Here is a 12459-nt window from a genome sequence, read left to right on the forward strand (position 1 = left end):
ACGAAGATTTTTTTTTGTACAGTTCTTCTGTGTATTCTTGCCACCTCTTCTTAATATCTTCTGCTTCTGTTAGGTCCATACCATTTCTGTCTTTTATTAAGCCCATCTTTACATGAAATGTTCCCTTGGTATCTCTAATTTTCTTGAAGAGATCTCTAGTCTTTCCCATTCTATTGTTTTCTTCTGTTTCTTTGCATTGATTGCTGAGGAAGGCTTTCTTATCTCTCCTTGCTATTCTTTGGAACTCTGCATTCAAATGGGTATATCTTTCCTTTTCTCCTTTGTTTTTCACTTCTCTTCTTTTCACAGCTATTTGTAAGGCCTCTTCAGAGAGCCATTTTGTTTTTTGCATTTCTTTTCCATGGGAATGGTCTTGCTCCCTGTCTCCTGTACAATGTCATGAACCTCCATCCATAGTTCATCAGGCACTCTGTCTATCAGATCTAGTCCCTTAAATCTATTTCCCACTTCCACTGTATAATCATAAGGGATTTGATTTAGGTCGTACCTGAATGGTCTAGTGCTTTTCCCTACTTTCTTCAATTTAAGTCTGAATTTGGCAATAAGGAGTTTATAATCTGAGCCACAGTTAGTTCCTGGTCTTATTTTTGCTGACTGTATAGAGCATCTCCATCTTTGACTGCAAAGAATATAATCTTTATATATACATATATATATATATATATATATTTTTTTTAAACATCAAAATGTTTAAATTAGTATAAATTTTAGAGGCTTACTTAAAAGTTTTTATAGTGCAGAACAATGTCCTCAGCTGCTGGGTTACTCTTGTGTCACCAAACTGCACATTAGGAATACTAAATCTTCGCTCACTTTCAAGTAAGTTGGAAGGGTAGCAGACTTCTTTCTAGCTCTGCCAACAGTCCTTGGCTGATGGGGATGGTACCACTACAGAATAAAGCTTTCCTTCTTCTTTAATCATAATTGACTCATAAAGACTCATTTTCAACTTCTGATCTTGAAGATCAGTAACTCATGATAATGCACTTTCACAGAAGCACCTCAGCCACTAAAGCCCTATTCACTGCTTGAAAGAGCTTTCTACATATTTTAGGAGGTAGACATAAGATTAGAGAAGTGATTTGTGCTCTTCCATTTCCATTTTGGCATGATTTTTCAGCTTCAAACAATCACTTAGGAAAATCTTATCCTCAAATCTTTTTATTTTAATCTTTAAAAAAATTATTTATTTATTCAGCTTTACTAGGTCTTAGTTGTGGCATGTGGGATCCAATTCCCTGACCAGGGATCAAACCTGGGCCCTCCTGTTTTGGAAGCCCAGAGTCTTAGCCACTGGATCACCAGAGAAGTCCTTGTCCTCAAATCTTGAAAGCAGAAATTTTTCAGGGAACAGTATAACTCTTTTGACTAATGAGAACAGAACATGTTTTAGAGACATCACTTTCTCTACCCACTTTCTTCTGTTCTGGATACCTTCTCTATTCTTCTCTACACATGGATCACAAATGCTTGTCATGATCCATGCAATTTTGGAGGGTTTTTGCCTATAAAATTTTGAGATGGTAGAGATGATATTCTACCTTAAAATTAAAGTTCTGCCTCACAAAATGTGATGAAATCTCTAATACGACCTTAAAAGAAGAACCCTGTAGCCTAAACTTAATTAAATATGAAAAAAAAATTATAGTGTTACCAGTCAGAACCATAGTCTTAACCACTGAACCATCTGAAAAATCCCAGAGCCAGAATGGAATTCAGATTCAGCTGCTCACAGCTCTAAAGGCCAATACTGGAGAGACACTTGTTGATTAAAAAGGAAACACTGTTTTATGCAGGAAGCCAGCAACCTGGAGAGATGGTGGACTAATGTCCCCAAGACCATCCCCTTTGTTAGAGGACAAGGGTTTTAAACGGAAGTTTCGGTGGTATACAGGCAGGGTGGCTACCTGCAGACAGCACAATTAGTTCTGATAACCCTCTTAAAGCTAGTTGTGCAGTGGTCTGGTTAGTGTCATCTGGATGGTTTTATGTGCAATTAATCTTCTGCTCCAAAGTCAGCTCACTCCCATTTCACTGAAGCCAGTGCCTGGAATTGTGCAAACCATAAGTTCAGAACTGCTTAAGACGGGGGTGCTTTTGTCACAGCCCCAGTCTGGCCATCATGCAGTCAGCTTTTTTCCTCTGGTGGTGGTTCTAGTGTCTGGAAGACAGCTCAGGAATGTGCATCAGACACTCTTTTATCTAAGTCCTTCAGGGGGATCCAAAGATTCTGTGTCAGCTACAGAGCTGACCTCTTGTTTAAATTGTTGCCGGTTCTCCTGCCCCAACTGTCATCTTTTGTCACTGCATGCTCACATTCTTCCAATCCTAAACTCTTTTTAAAAAATTAATTAATTGATTGATTTTTGGCTGTGCTGGGTCTTTGTTGCTCCGAGTGGGCTTTCTCTGGCTGTGACAAGCGGGGGCTGCTCTCTAGCTGCGGTGCAAGGGCTTCAGCAGTTGTGGCCCACAGGCTTTGTTGCCTGGCAGCGTGTGGGATCTTCCTGGACCAGGGATTGAACCCGTGTCCCCTGCATTGGCAGGCAGATTCTTAACCACTGGACCACCAGGGAAGTCTAGTCATTAGCTCTTGAGCAAGCCTTCTGTGACTCATGAAAGTCCTGACAGACTAAAGCTTTTCTACAAATAAGAGGCATGCAGAGAATATGGCGGCAAAGAGGTTAGGGTGGGGCAGGTCTGTCCAGGAAAGTCTCCACAGGGTCTTGCTTGATTATAATATAGATTCTTAAAGGAAACACATTTGCCTACCATCACGCTTCAGCCCACTGTAGAAGGGGAAGATGAGAAAAAGTAAAGACAGCCAGAAGACAGAACAGAAGACCATGAGGCAGACAGGGGAGTGGTAGATGACCAGACATTCATCCCTGGGGAACTAGGTTTCAGGAAGCATGAGGTGCTGAGCTTGCGCTTGAGAATAATGCATCTACAAATTGTGAGTGCTGAGTACCTTGCTTACCTGACTCTAGATCGGTACTTCTGAGTTTCCATTAATATGTGTACAGCAAAGACGCAGGTTGAGAGACAGTAGTCTTCTATGGGTCTTGTTGCAATGGGCCAATGACCCTGCGACGGAGGCTGCAAGTGGATTACTGAGAAAAGAAATGGAGTAAGGATAGAGATTCAGGGAACAAGAAAGGATACTGAGCCAATTTCCCCAATAGCTTCTCTTCCCCCTCTTGTATTCTTGGTCTTCCTGATCCAATATGGACCAATCTCTCTAGCCAGACGTAGAGTTGTCATTGTGCCTTTCAACACCTTCTCTCCTATGTTGGGTCTCCTCTTACCAGATCTTATGTGCTTCCTCTTACTGGTATATTACTAGACTATTTTGGAGAGTATCCTCCACTAGCTTCCTGAACAAAAAGGTACATGGAGGTTACTTTTTGAAACTTTACATGGCTGAAACATTTTTTAATTTTAGTATCAAATCTCACTGATAATTTGGCTGGGACTAGAACTATGCATTGAAAGTTACATTCTTAGAGAATGTTTAAGGCAACACTCCTTTCCAATATAGTTTTTGATAAACCAGAGAACATAATTTATTTTTTTTTTCCATTTATTTTTATTAGTTGGAGGCTAATTACTTGACAGTATTGTAGTGGTTTTTGCCACACACTGACACGAATCAGCCATGGATTTACATGTGTTCCCCATCCTGATCCCCCCTCCCACCTCCCTCCCCCATAATTTATTTTTTATGTTTTATTGTTTCCTGTTCCCTACCTCTTGCCCTGTGTCCGAATCCTTCAGATTTTTTTGTAAAGGAGTTTATTCTTCGTGTATATATATATATATATACCTTTCTATATTTATTTTTCTGGGTAATCTGAGAGTATCAATAAAAATACTTAAAGTTTTCTCTTAAATTCCTCTTTCAAAATTCTTTATTTAAAAAATTAAAATAAAAAATAAAATTCTTTATTTAGGTCTTGGTTGTTCATGTTGGAGATCTTAGTAAAATACTTAGTGATTCCAAGCTGCCCATTCATAATAAAAAATGAGGCATTAAAACATCTGATTGGCTTCCTTTGCTTCTGGCCAGAGTGGAGTAACAGTGACCAGATTTATTCTCCTACTTGAAACAAAATTAAGCAAAAAAACAGAAAGATATATAAAACAATGATTTTTTTTTTTGACATTCAGTACCAGGTAGCACAGGACAATGGTTTCTGAGAACAGGAAAAATACATAACATAAGTCCTACAAATGTCCCAGCTTACTGGGTTTAGCAAGGTTACAGAATTTAAGTTCAATACAAAAAAAAAAGAATTGTATTTGTACATACTAGCTATACACAGAAGATGAAATTTGAAAACAATGCAATTTACAGTCATTTCACAAATATGAAATATTTAGGGGAAAAAATTGTCAATGGATGTGAAAGACCTGCATATTGAAAACTCAAAATACTGGTGAGAGAAATTAAAGACTTAAATAAATGGAGAAACATACTATGTGTGCTAATCAGAAGACTCAGTACTATCAAGAAGGCAATTCCTTTCAAACTGAATTGTAGAGTCAATGAAATTTCAATCAAAATCCCAGCAGGTGTTTTTGCAGAAATTGGCAAGTTATTTCTAAAGTTCAGATGGAAATGCAGAGACTAGGATAGCCAAAGCAATTCTGTAAAAGAAGAACAAAGTTGGAGGACTTAAGGACCTGATCTCAAGCCTTATAATAAACTACAGTTATGAAGACAGTAAGCCATTAAGGCAAAGATAGTCATATAGGTCAATGGAACAGTAGAGATATGGTCATATATGACATATATGGTCAACTGATTTTTGACAAGAGTGTCAAAGCAATTTGCTGAAGAATAGTTTAGCCCAGTTAATTATCCTGGATAAATTGGATGGTCACATGTCAAAAAAAAAAAAAAAGAACTTTTACCCTTACCTAATATCATTAATAAAAACCTACTAAAAATTAACCTAATGTAGAGTTAAAATTATAAAGTTTCTAAAAGAAAGCATAAGAGAAACTTAATAACCTTGCATAGGCAAAGATTTCATAAGGGACAAAAAGTATGAATTGTAAGAGAAAAATCTGTTAAATTGGATATAATCTAAATTAATGACTTTCACTCTTTAAAAGATGCTGTTAAGAAAATGAAAAACAAGCTATAGAGTAAAAGATAATATTCAGAAAACACCTATCTGACAAAGGATTTGTATCTAGAATCTATCAAGAATTCTCACAATTCAATAACACAAGGCAAACAACCCAGTTAAAAAATAGGCAACATATTTGAGCAGACTCAACAAAATGAGATATACAGATGGCAAATAAGTACATAAAAAGATGTTCAACACTATTCGTCATTATGAAAACGAAAATTAACACCACAATGAAATACCATTACATACCCACTAGAACGGCTTAAGGTATAAACACCATCATACCAAATGTTGCAAGGATGTAGATCAACTGGAATTTTCAAACAACGTTGGAAGGAATATAAAGTGAAATAATCTTTTTGAAAAACAGTTTGACAGTCTCTTAAAAAGTTACACATACATCTATGTTATGACCCAGCTGTTTCAGTCCTGATACTTATTCAAGAGAAATCAATGTATATATTCACACAAAGGCTTGAACATGAGTGTTCACAGCAATTTATGTTTAATATTCCAAATGTCCATCAATCAGTGAATGGCTGAACAAACTGTAGTATATCCATAAAACAGAACACTACTCAGCTATATAATAGTGAATTATTAATACATGCAGCAACATGGCCAAATCTCCAAATTGTTACGGTGGATAAAAGAGAAGCAAAAGATACATGCTATGTGATTCCACATATATGTAAATATAGAAAGCACAAATTAATCTGTAGGTCAGAAGCAGACTAACTTTGCCCGGGCAGAGAAAAGGTGGGTCAGAGAGGATCAGATCACCGAAAAACAAGAGGAAACATTTTAGGATGATTGAAAGGTTTATTTATCTTGGTTTTACAAGTGTAGACATTGGGAAAAAATACAATTGTGCATTTAAATAAATGCAATGTATCATATGTTAATACGGGCTTCCCGGGTAGCTCAGCTGGTAAAGAATCTGCCTGCAATGTAGAAGACCTCAGTTCGACTCCTGGGTCAGGAAATTCACCTGGAGAAGGAATAGGCTACCCACTCCACCACTCCAGGATTCTTGGGCTTCCCTGGTGGCTCAGATAGTAAAGAATCCACCTGCAATGCAGGAGAGTTGTGTTCGATCTCTGGGTTGGGAAGATCACCTGGAGGAGGGCATGGCAACCCACTCCAGTATTCTTGCCTGGAGAATCCCCATAGACAGAGGAACCTGGCGGGCTACAGTCCATGGGATCGCAAAGAGTCGGGCATGGCTGAATGACCAAGCACACACACATCTTATGTTAATATACCTTAGTAAAACTTGGGAGGGAATTCCCTGGCAATTCAGTGGTTAGGACTCTGCACTTTAACTGCCAAGGGCCTGGGTTCAGTCCTTGGTGGGAGGGAACTAACACCCCACAAGTCACCTCGCTCAGCCAAAAAAAAATAAAGTAAAACTTGATTGGCACCATCTGCAGTGATTTTGGAGCCCCCCCCAAAATAAAGTCTGACACTGTATCCACTGTTTCCCCATCTATTTGCCATGAAGTGATGGGACCAGAGGCCATGATCTTAGCTTTCTGAATGTTGAGCTTTAAGCCAACTTTTTCACGCTCCTCTTTCACTTTCATCAAGAGGCTTTTAGTTCCTCTTCACTTTCTGCCATAAGGGTGGTGTCATCTGCATACCTGAGGTTATTGATATTTCTCCTGGCAATCTTGATTCCAGCTTGTGTTTCTTCCAGCCCAGGGTTTCTCATGACGTTATATATTAGGTACTTATTAAACATTCACTGAAGAAATTAATGTCCCATGGATAGATTGAATATCAGTCAATTTATTGAATTTTATGTATAATAAAATATAATGAAAAAACTTGATTGGTTTCTTAGTGTGTGCAGATTAATTCAAAAGCTCATGTGATGGAACTTCCCTGGTGGTCCTCTGGTTAAGACTCCAAGCTCCCAATGCAGGAGCCTGGGTTCAATCCCTGGTCCGGGGAACTAGATCCCACGTGGGGCAACTAAAAGTTCGAATGTGGCAAAGACGTTTGAAGATCCCAAGTGCCAAAACTAAGACCGTGGCACAGCCAAATAAATCAATAAAAATACTTTAAAAACTAAAAAGCTCACAGTGTTAAACTGTCTCTGGGATTTTCCCTCCTGGAGAGGAATATTCACTGTAACTTGCATTCAATCTATTAATAATCCCAAATTTATTAATATTTCAGCAATTAGTGTTCCTTTAAGTGTGCGCGAACTACTTACATAACTAATAAAAGTCATTATTTCGCAAATGAACTTTCTTCAAGAATACAAACATCAATTGCAAATTTAGTCAATTAAATTCTTTGCAAGTCTAATGCCTTAGATCCCTTTAAATGCAGCAGTTACTTTAAAGGCAAGGAAAATATTTATATAATAGTTCAAAGACTACAAAATGATCGGCATACTCAAAAACATGATGAAGGAATAAGTACTGTTTGTCACAGGGCCTAGCAGTAAGGGACTAGAGATACACGAAACAGTGGCCAACATTCGATGCACGATCACTGGGTTATTGGCCACAGCAGAGCAGGCTAGTCAGAGTAGGGAAAGCGGGGAATGAACACTCCAGGGGCGTCTCAGCATAAGCTGTGGTCTCCGGTCAGGAAATAGGTTTCCCCAAAAGCATGAGTGGGAAGTCGCCTTCTGCTCCAGCAGGATCTCAGCAGTGTCTGTCTGGGATGGGTCTCAACATCATGACGTCAGGCCTCCAGCAAGGAGCCTTCAAGTCACCAGGTCTAGTGGTCTCCTTTCAAGGAGTAACTGTTAGCTCAAGAGAGGGGACCCTGACCCTATCAGTTGCTCCCTCTGTTCCAGTAACATACATTGCCCATCAAGTTCAGTTCAATCACTCAGTCGTGTCCAACTCTTTGCGACCCCATGGACCGCAGCATGCCAGGTGTCCCTGTCCATCACCAACTCCCGGAGCTTGCTCAAATTCATGTCCATCGATTTGGTGATGCCATCCAACCATCTCATCCTCTGTTGTCGCCTTCTCCTCCTGCCTTCAGTGATTAGTTTATCAAAACGAATATTTATATTATTATTATTTTGGCCATGCCACATGGCTCATGGGGTTTTAAGTTCCCTACCAGGGATTGAACCCAGGCCCTTAGCAGTGAGAGCAGCAAATCCTAACCACTGGACCACTTGGGGAGTCCCTCATCACAGTTTTTAAAAATATATAAAGTTATCTATAAAACCTAAAGCTTTTCTTTTTCATTAACACTTAAGACATAAAAATGACAGCAACAACAAGTATCAGGAGGTCTTTTCTCTGTGGATTTTCCCTTTTTTTTCAGGAAGGAAGTCTTCCAACTCCTGCCTGACTGGTACACAGTTGCTAGCATTCCAGGTGCAGGGCAATCTCCATCAGGTTTCACCACCCCACATGCAGACTTCCCATGAATCCCCCTCCTGTTGATACAGATCTTCATTCTTGCCTTCTGCAGAGCCTAGTGCCCTTTGGTCCAGAGCCTCTCTTCTTTCAGTTTCTCTAGGGAATAGGTCTTATCTCCATAAGGGAGAGAGGGCGCAAGGCTAGGTGCTGGCAGGATGGGTGCAGGAGGCAATCTGCAGAGGTGACCCCCTGGATTAGCAACATGTTTTTAACAAATGTCAAGGATTTCAGCCTTCTCATCATCCCATCCATGACCTGATGCCTTTTAGGCAAATCCTTCACCTTTCTTGGGTAAATATGGCCAACACTGTCAGATACACACTCGATATCTAGTACATCCTTTGTTCTTCACTTGTAGGACATCAGTTACCTTTAAGACAACCAGGTGCCCAGTGTTAGGTGAGGTATTCACTTTTCCAGCCTTCCTTGTAGCCACAGAGACCAATTATTATTTCTTTTCTTGTAGGCAGCAGTCTACTGGAGAGACTTTAAAAATGTGTGTTTTCCCAATAAGAAGGGATGGATGTGACTGTCACGAGGCTTCTCCTTTATCCATTCTTTCTTTGATGCAAACATGATCCCTGGAACTACAAGGATCAGCTTATGACCATTCAGCAAACAAAAGTCAGCCAGCTAAGGACTGCCAAGCAGAAAGACAGAACCCAGTATAGAAAATTAGCTGAACCAATGCTGGAAATCACTTTCCTCTGGACTTCTTCTGAGACAAGAAAAATAAACCCTGGATATTGAAGTCTCTGCTTCATATATATTCCATTATGTACAGCTGAACACAGCCCTAACTGATGTCTCTTTCCCCAGGCACTTAGATGGGACCTTTTTCCCCATACAGCTGAGTCTCTCCATTCTTCCTAGCTTCCAAAATGGGGCTGAACTCTTTCCTCATTTGCTGTTTTTCTACTCTTAAAATATATACAGTAAGTCCCCTACATACGAACAAGTTTCATTCCAAGAGTGAGTTCCTAAGTCCAATTTGTTCACAAGTCCAACAAAGTTAGTCTCAGTTCAGTTCCGTTGCTCAGTCCTGTCCAACTCTTTGCAACACCATGGACTGCAGCACACCAGGCTTCCCTGTCCATTACCAAATCCTGAGGCTGGCTCAAACTCATGTCCATCAGGTTGGTGATGTCATCCAACCAATCTCATCCTCTGTTGTCCCCTTCTTCTCCTGCCTTCAATCTTTCCCAGCATCAGGGTCTTCTCCAATGAGTCAGTTCTTCACATCAGGTGGCCAGAGTATTGTAGCTTCAGCTTCAGCATCAGTCCTTCCAATGAATATTCAGGACTGATTTCCTTTAGGGTGGACTGGTTGGATTTCCTTGCAGTCCAAGGGACTCTCAAGAGTCTTCTCCAATACCGCAGTTCAAAAGCATCAATTCTTCGGCACTCAGCTTTCTTTATGGTCCAAATCTCACATCCATACATGACTACTGGAAAAATCATAGCTTTGACTGGATGGACTTTTGTTGCCAAAGTAATGTCTCTGCTTTTTAATATGCCATCTAGGTTGGTCATAGCTTTTATTCTAAGGAGCAAGCATCTTTCAATTGCAAGGCTTCAGTCACCATCTGCAGTGCTTTTGGAGCCCAAGAAAAGAAAGTTTGTCACTGTTTCCAGTGTTTCCCCACCTATTTGCCATGAAGTGATGGGACCGGATGCCGGGATCTTCATTTTCTGAATGTTGAGTTTTAACCCAGCTTTTTCATTTTCTTTCATTTTCATCAAGAGATTCTTTAGTTCCTCTTCACTTTCTGCCATAAAGGTGGTGTCATCTGCATATCTGAGGTTACTGACATTTCCTGGCAATCTTGATTCCATCTTGTGCTTCATCCAGCTTGGCATTTTGCATGAAGTACTCTGCATATAAGTGAAATAAGCAGGGTGACAATACACAGCTTTGACATACTCCTTTCCCAATTTGGAACCGGTCTGGTGTTCCATGTTCAGTTCTAGCTGTTGCTTCTTGACCTGCATACCGATTTCTTAGGAGGCAGGTAAGGTAGTCTGGTGTTCCCATATCCTTAAGAATTTTCCACAGTTTGTTGTGATCCACAGTCAAAGGCTTTGGTGTAGCCAATGAAGCAGAAGTAGATGTTTTTCTGGAATTCTCTTGGTTTTTCTATGATCCAACAGATGTTGGCAATTTGATCTCTGGTTCCTTGGCCTTTTCTAAATCCAGCTTGAACATTTGGAAGTTCTTATTTCATGTGCTGTTGAAGCCTAGCTTGAAGAATTTTGAGCGTTACTTTGCTAGTGTGTGAGATGAGTGCAATTGTGTGGTAGTTTGAACATTATTTGGGATTGCCTTTCTTTGGGATTGGAATGAAAACTGACCTTTTCCAGTCCTGTGGCCACTGCTGAGTTTTCCAAATTTGCTGGCATATTGAGTGCAGCACTTTCACAGCATCATCTTTTAGGATTTGAAATAACTCAGCTGGAATTCCATCATCTCTGCTAGCTTTGTTCGTAGTGACGCTTCCTAAGGCCCACTTGAATTTGCATTCTAGAACGTCTGACTCTAGGTGAGTAATCACACCATTGTGGTTATCTGGGTCATGAAGATCTTCTTTGTACAGTTCTTCTGTGTATTCTTGCCACCTCTTCTTAATAGGTATGACCTAAATCAAATCCCTTACAATTATACAGCGAGAACGACAAATAGATTCAAGGGATTAGATCTGATAGAGTGCCTGAACAATTATGGACAAAGATTTGTGACATTGTACACAGAAGGTGATCAAAATCATCCCCAAGAAAAACAAATGCAAAAAGACAAAATGGCTGTCTGAGGAGGCCCTACAAACAGCTGAGAAAAGAAGAGAGGCGCAAGGCAAAGGAGAAAAGCAAACATATGTCCATCCGAAGGCAGAGTTCCAAAGGACAGCAAGGAGAGATAAGAAAACCCTCCGAAGAGATCAGTGCAACAACAGCAACAAAAACACATAGAGGAAAACAGTAGAAAGGGAAAGACTAGAGATCTCGTCAAGAAAATCAGATACACCATGGGGACATTTCATGTGAAGGGAAAGTCCCTCAGTCATGTCTGACCCTTTGCAACCCCAAGGACTATATGGTCCATGGAATTCTCCAGGCAAGAATACTGGCGTGGGTAGCCTTTCCCTTCTCCAGGGAATCTTCCCAACCCAGGGATCAAACTCAGGTCTCCTGCATTGCAGGCAGATTCTTTACCAGCTGAGCCACAAGGGAAGCCCATGAACAGTGGAGTGGATAACCTATTCCTTCTCCAGCGGATCTTCCCAACCCAGGAACTGAACCAGGGTCTCCTGCATTGCATGTGGATTCTTTACCAGGCACAATAAAGGACAGAAACAGTATGGACCTAACAGAAGCAGAAGATATTAAGAAAAGTTAGCCTAGTTACCCAACTAACACAACCGGCTATATAGTACTGTACTGTAATAGGTTTATAATACTTTTCACACAAATAATACATAAAAAGCAAACACAAAAAATAAAATATTTTTAATCTTACAGTACAGAGCGTTGCAGGAGAAGGCAATGGCGACCCACTCCAGTACTCTTGCCTGGAAAATCCCATGGACGGAGGAGGCTGGTGGGCTGCAGTCCATGGGGTCTCAAAGAGTCGGACACGACTGAACAACTTCACTTTCACTTTTCACTTTCATGCATTGGAGAAGGAAATGGCAACCCATTCCCGGGTTCTTGCCTGGAGGATCCCAGGGACGGGGGAGCCTGGTGGGCTGCCGTCTATGGGGTCGCACAGAGTCGGACACGACTGAAGCGACTTAGCAGCAGCAGCACAGAGCCTTGAAAAGTATAGTAGTCCAATGCAACAGCTGGCATAGAGGGGCTGGTATCAAGTGACCAGGCAAGAAGAGTTCCTGACTGGAGGAGGGAGA

Source organism: Dama dama, chromosome 30, assembly GCF_033118175.1.
Source record: "Dama dama isolate Ldn47 chromosome 30, ASM3311817v1, whole genome shotgun sequence".
Classification (NCBI taxonomy): Eukaryota; Metazoa; Chordata; class Mammalia; order Artiodactyla; family Cervidae; genus Dama; species Dama dama.